Raw genomic sequence first — 6,774 nt, forward strand, 5'->3', positions numbered from 1 at the left:
AACGTCTTAAAAAAAACCTAATAATTTTTTACAAAAAATTTTTTTGGGGAACTTTTCAAAAGACCTTGACTTTTGCATGTCATGTTTGTCAGAAAGTGAAAAATTTTCAAGAAAATCTTTGAATTTGTTTTTCAAAATTCTACCTTTTCTGCATGTTTCTCATTAGTTTTGTTTTTCACCAAAATTTTTCAACAATTGACCTACAGCATTTTGCAGTAAATAATAAGATACTATGTCAATTTTGATCAAAGATTGATTTAAAAAAAATTCTGAATTTTAAGCATAAACCCACACTGCTACATATTTTTTAACTACGCTTTCTATTTTAATCCAAATCATTGTCTACGGTTATGATTACCTATTCTTTACTTTAGCCCATTACAGGCAGTATTTTTAGCAAGAATTACACCTTAGTGCTTGTTGTGAGGCATGTGCAATCTATTGGTACGAATACAACTTGAACAAAAGCGCAGGGGACACAATACAAATCTTTCACCTGATGCTAGAGTTTGGTTTTCTGTGTTTATTGTACTCTATGACTATGAGAAAAAATATGTTGGTGTTTTTCCAAGCCTATTCAGGACCCCATATACAAGACCCAGTGAGATCAAGACCCTCTTTCACAATGGTGACATGGCCAAAAAAATTGCAATGACGACACCTTGATGATGATGATGATGATGCACCTCTACAAAGATGAAAACAGTATCCAGCAGGTGAAGATCCCCCAGGTGTTTGCCAGGAGCCTCATCCAGGGCTACGGACGTCCCTCTCTCCGCTCCCTAATGCATGTGGTCCTGAAGGCAGACAGTGAACAGTAGTCAGTTTGTCTCTCAGTTACAGAGCAAAGGCAGCAAAGAAGAAGAAACCAATAATAATGACAAAGGTGACAGTGAACAAATCAAAGAGTGTCCAGGACATTGTTTGATGTCTGTGCATCAAACAGAGCTGCTGATGAGTGGCTCAATGTGAGAGTGAGGCTTTCATCCTGCAGACGTTCTGAGGCTGCTGCTGCTGCCCCCACTTCAACTATACCCACCCCCACCTACCCTCCTCTACACAACGCCACCTAATTACAAGCACAATCAAGGCAGGCAGTTGGTCTAAGCGTGTACTTACATGATGGTCTTTAAGAGAGTGTGTGTGTGTAATTAACCCCCCACCAATAAAACAGCTCGTCTGCAGGCCTCATGAAAGGATGGGGGGGGGAGCCTAATGTGGTGCTGTGAGGAACACCCACCACTTTAAATAAATCTGTGTGTGTGCACGCCTGTGTGTGTGTGTGTGATGATGATGACCATAATCCAGTTTGGTTTTTTTTTTCTTCTCTGCTCTTTTCCGATGAGTGATTCAGCTCAGTTACTCATTCATATCCATAGTAATATGAAAACACTGTGAAAACACACATCACTGTACGTCACATGGAGCCAGTCCCAGTTCAAAAGTACACAGATCACCCAAAATTACAGCTGCTAATAGTAAATACTGCATGAATCACGCATTCATTCATTCATGATGAGGTGGTTTTCTTAACAGTTTAAGACACTGTCTGCTGCACCTCAGTCTTTAAAGCTGGGGTAGGCGAGCTCTGTCGGGACACACTGAGCTTTAATTTAACTGTAAACCAACTGTGTCCTCAAAACTATGGGCCCATGAAGTCGTGATCAAACATAAAGAGAGTGTCCTGTTGATGGACGTCTGAGTTATCTGTGACGATGATGTGGCAAACGTACAGGTTCGTTCACTGGAAAGGTTGCTGGTTTGAATTTCTTTAGATATGAGGCTAATTAGGTCTGGTCCAGTGACCATTCATTGGCCAGCCATTCATTATGAGGCCTAAGTGGAACACATCTGGGATCTAGAATGTGGGTCGCACGCTTTAAATAAGGTTTTATTTGGGCCCAATTTTCCCAGAAAGTAGCTGGTGGTCCAACAGGGGTTCTGAAAGGGTGTTTATACCTGATCCATAATTCATGTGTATGTGGGCCACAACTCTTTATAGACATGGGTTGGCTCATTACTGGTGAGCAATTTGTGCCTAGAATTTAGGTCACATTTAGGCCAAAACGTTACCAAAATGTAGCCTCTTTGGTTCTTTGTTACCAAAGAGTAGCATCGGACTGTAACGTGGTTCGTGTCCAAAGTTTTAGTTTCAACCACACATTAGTTGTTGTTATGGCTGAAGTTTATGGCTCACACTGTGGGTATCAGATGTAAATTTCTGGATAGCAAACATGGGTAAGTAGAGAAACATAATTCTTGGTGTGGCCCATTTCCAGACACACTCTAGACGGCGTCTAGACCACTGCTGATCTGTCTGTTACACAGAGAACAAATTACTCTCCTTGACCTTGTGATCAAAATGACAGAATATTTAGTCAGAATTAATTTGTTTTTCTCACATTGGACATGTTGGTGCTGCACCATCTTCTCCGTCCTGGAGCTGTGGGATGAAGACCCGCCGAACTCCAACGCTGGCTCTGGGTTTTGCTGAGGTTTCAAAAAAGAAGAAGAAAGAAAAAAAAACTTTTTAATATATTTTTTTTACTACAGCCAGAGGAAACTACAGTTCAGTTCACGTGGGAGTAAATGTTCCACAACCATTGGCTGCCACAAAGCTAATTCTCTTTGCACAAGTATGCATTTTTGCACATTTCTGGCCAAGTCATAATGCAGTGTTTGGACTGCCAGTGTTCACGATAATATTCTTTTACAATTCTTTTATTAGCAGAAGTAAATGGCAAACAGCTGTGGCATCAGATGCCAGGTAGAGCTGTGAGTGAAGGCACCGTCTGAATGACTCTGGCAGCTGTTCATATTAGAACTACAGAGTGGGGTTCTGCTGCAGTACCTGTTCTGTTACGGTCAGCGGTCCAACAGTTCTAAACACTGGTTTTTATAGAAGTACTTTACACTGAAAATGTAGTTTTACTTCTACAATATTCATTTTATCTTCATGTTAAAGTGTTTTTTTAAAAGCCTGCTATAACTTTATACTGTTTTTTTTTTTTTTAAAAAGACATTTACCTTTAAATTAATAATTCTTTTAATTTAAGATTTCGACAACTCAGCTTGAAAAGCTCCTCCATATGGCATATGTTTTATGCAGAAATAGCTGCTAACTTTTAGTTCACACCCAACTCTATACTAACAGTAAACTTGTAGTTGGTTAGAAGGTTTCAAAGAAACATTTGAGTCTGAAATGGAGAAAAAACAAATCAACCAATAAACACTAGAATTGTCCTCATACATAAGCAGTACAAAACCAAGCAAATGTTCTTGTATTTAACCATGTGAGAGTGAGGCGTTTGCACAACGCACCAAAAGTGGGATTCAAATCTTCAATCCCGTGACATCAAGCCTGATCCTCTAACCACTAGGCAACAAGCCACGGGCCACATGAAAAACCCGACCCAGGGTTGTTTTAGACCTCAGATGAGTCTGTCCTTCAGTTCAGACAGAAACATTTGAAATCAGGTTTTTTTTTCTCCCCTCACTGAAGCAGCCCAGACTTGGAAGTCCAGTCCAAGTGGACATCAGTGACCACTGACCACTAAGTCCCTGGCTAAAAGACGTGACTCACAGCTGAGGAAGGTCATGACCCAGTGCTGCCACCTAACCTCCAAAATGAAAAAAGGACAACTTGTTTTTAATGCTGCCTAGAAAGAGTCGTCTCTGAGAACAGGTCACGTATTTCACAGAGTGGAGTTCTGACATGACGTAGAAGTGACACAAAACTTTTTCTTTGCATTTAACTCATTCATGAAGCAGCAGTGGGCAGCACGTCGCTGCTCAACACACAACACCCACGCCCCGACAGTCAAGGCATTCAAACCGGCAACCCCTCCGATCACAAGCCTGATCCTGTGATCTCTAGGGCACGGCGCGTTCCGGACCATTCCTCGTCTGCTAACTCAGCAGTTTCAGCTGCCTTTGTGACAAAGTGTGATGGGAGGCCGCAGACAGACACACACACACACACACACACACACACTCGTGTGCATGTGTGTAAAGTCAGACAGTCAGTTACACGCAGCCTCCAAGACACCAAGGCACCAAACACCACAACATTCCCATACCTTCCTTTTCTTATTCAAACAAACACAGACGTACAACCACCTCACGCCACAAAGACACAATCATGTGGTGCCCGGGAAAAAAACACCAGCAGTGCAGCCGTCCATGCTTTCCTTTTTGTCCCAACTTAGACAAACAAAGACAGACCCAACTGGTAGTTTCCAGCGTCTGGTGACTGGGCCGTGCACCAGTGCCCTGCTGCCCAGTATTATACCCTTCAGCCAGTCTAAATGTTCCACAGCACTCCACTCAAAACATACAATTACAGGGTTGTGTAAGAGGACCTGTGGCTCAGTGTGTGCACGAGTGTGGGGTTTGATGTATCTGGACCCGTGCACGTGTGCACATCTGTGTAAATACGTGTGCCATACATGTATATACAGTATATATTTGACTTTATTTCTTCCTCTGTGGGCTCCCTTCCCTGCACGGGTATATGACTTGTATATAATATATACACACGTACATATACAGTACATCAAAAGTGCAATTTAAGTTACAATGTTATATGTTGAAATCAACATTTCTGTTTAGTTCATTAATTCCTAATTTTTAAAAACATTAATGTGAAGTAAGTGTAATATAAGTAAGTAAAATTATCTATTTTCTATTTGAAATCATTTCAACCTGAAAATGGGTGGTAAAAATATTTTGTCCTTGGAGGCTGTAGTCTTAAAGATGAGCAAAAAAAAAGGTGTAGTTTACAGTATATGTGGTGAGCAGCCACAGTATCTCATGCTACGTCTGCTACGTCTGCAGTCGGCAGCAGCAGAAAACAACGTCCAGACGACGTTGTTTGATGACGACTTTTCTGAAAAAAGTCGTCATCATTCCTAAAAGTTTCCTGAGTCTGCAGAAACTCCACCGTTATCTCAGCAGCTCCCAGGTTTGCGTTTCTTAGTGACGACAAACCCACCGGCCCTTTTGTTTTTCCACCGGCCCCCTCCCAACACTGTTTTCACACATTTGAAAAATAACAATGAGCGTTTGTCCAGGAATGCTTTAATCTGTGTGTTCCGTCTAATTATTCCCTCATGTTCTCCTGAGGGTGATGTACGTTACAGAGCATGTAGGTGTCAACGCCACTGAAACACACCAGACGATAAAACCTCCTCTGAGGTTTGTAGACCACACATCCTGTCACCGCTTCACCAATTAACCTGCACGTAGTGTTCAATACCACACACACACACACACACTGACTTTTACATTTGTGCAGAAATGTTCACTGTAGTACCTAAACACACACACACACACTCACACACACACACACATCCACACCCTCAGCCTTCTTCTGTTTCTCTTAATCAAAGTCGTAGCAGTGAAGTGTGAGCCGACACACGGCGAGGCCAACAGCCTCGTGTGCAGCCGACCACAACCTCACCACCAGTCAAAGTGAAAAACACAGGTTTGACACAAACAGCCTTTTAAATGTTCACTTGAAATCACACCAGTAACTGTCACTGTCACAGGAACAACACTGTCAGCAACAAATTCTAGTCTGGTTCTTGCTATTTTCTGCCGCATGTACAACAGGAGTCAAAGTCACTCTTTATTTCATTTGACTTTCTCTGCCTGCCTGTTTGTGACAATTTTAATCTGCTTTTTTTTCATTCCTTAAATTTCTTGACAATGTTTTTGTTGTTAACCTTCAGTTGACCTTCATCCATACAATGATCCTCATCTTCAACCTGTTCTTTTTTGCTTGTATTTATTCCAAACACGGCGCTCCTTCCACTGACTGATTCGACACCGACATCTGTTTCCAACGTGAACGACTTCATCATTTGGCACAGAGCCGTGTAAACACTGGGCCTCATGCAAAAACATTTTCATATTCTCACCCCAACCCACTCTGACTTTTTTTCCTCACTGTTTTCACTCTGATTATTATCTGTTCTCCGTCATCTCCTCATCATCTACACTAAAAAAAAAACGTAGAAGAAGAACCACCTTTTTTTAGGTCAGAACCTTCCTGACACACCCCAGGATTGGGGGACTGTTTGGCCTGCGGGGGCAGTCAGGAGTTCTAGCACATCTTTCTTTTCATGAAAACAAATCTGTAAAAAAGTTGACTTTTCTATTGTAATATTCTTCTTCTATAGAATATACAATATTAGCCTTGGTCTGGATGAAGGACCTGAGCTAACCCTCAGGACGGGTACCGTCCCCATACTGTGCACAATTTTAGACTCTGTTCATTAGCCTTAATTAATACATTAACGTTCAACTTAAATGAGTCGATAAATGACTTGATTAACTACCAAACATATGTAAATATAAAACATATTTAACAGATGAATGGATTTGTGTGAAGTGTTTTTGTGCCTCATTTACTCCGATGTCCAACAATCAAATTGCCTCCATGTCAGAAAATGATTTCAGACATAAATGGGGTTTTTTTTGTACAACCTAAAAACTAACCTCGACATGAGCTGTTTATGTAGCTAACGATCATTTATGGTCTGACAGGAAGGAGAGTTTTGGTGAAAAGAAAAAAAAACCCAAGAACAATTTTCCATTGACCTGACATGTCATTCATCTGGATCTGATTGTACCTTCAATTCACTGAGGGCGACTTGGCTCGACCCAAACTGCCTGAAGAAAAACTCTCTCTGTGTGAGAAAAATATGCAAAACCTTCATGTCATAAAGTGATGGCATGAATGACCCTCTGAAGACTCGGCCTGAAGAATCC

The 6,774-nt window shown here is 41.4% G+C and overlaps 1 protein-coding gene across 10 annotated transcripts in view; it reads right to left on the reverse strand.

Annotated features, from left to right (window-relative positions):
* The window catches only part of eps15l1a (epidermal growth factor receptor pathway substrate 15-like 1a), a 54,777-nt gene continuing 48,003 nt past the window's right edge, over positions 1-6,774 (reverse strand). For 5 of the 10 annotated variants that reach the window (XM_025065991.1, XM_025065994.1, XM_025065986.1 and 2 more), the window contains 2 exons: positions 2,403-2,490; positions 1-797 (listed from right to left, as the gene is read on the reverse strand). The gene's annotated coding sequence lies outside the window, so the exon portion shown is untranslated. The remainder of the gene's footprint in view (positions 798-2,402; positions 2,491-6,774) is intronic. The other 5 variants (XM_025065978.1, XM_025065972.1, XM_025065967.1 and 2 more) reach the window with 1 other exon arrangement.

Source organism: Cynoglossus semilaevis, chromosome 2, assembly GCF_000523025.1.
Source record: "Cynoglossus semilaevis isolate Cse_v1.0 chromosome 2, Cse_v1.0, whole genome shotgun sequence".
NCBI lineage: Eukaryota > Metazoa > Chordata > Actinopteri > Pleuronectiformes > Cynoglossidae > Cynoglossus > Cynoglossus semilaevis.